We start from the raw sequence: 225 nt of genomic DNA on the forward strand, positions 1-225 counted from the left end.
CCAGCCACTTTTCAAAGATTAATGGACAACGTACTGTCAGGTCTTCAAGGTAATGAACTTTTTGTCTACATGGACGATATTGTAATTTATGCCCGCTCTTTGGAAGAACATAATATAAAATTTAAAAGATTAATAAAGAAATTAAAGGAAGCTAATTTAACCTTACAACCTGATAAATGTGAATTTTTGCGTCACGAAGTAGCTTACCTTGGGCATATAATAAGT

Source organism: Odontomachus brunneus, unplaced genomic scaffold (genome assembly GCF_010583005.1).
Source record: "Odontomachus brunneus isolate Ranch 3 - 2012 unplaced genomic scaffold, Obru_v1 Obru_scaffold_174, whole genome shotgun sequence".
In the NCBI taxonomy this organism is placed as follows: Eukaryota; Metazoa; Arthropoda; class Insecta; order Hymenoptera; family Formicidae; genus Odontomachus; species Odontomachus brunneus.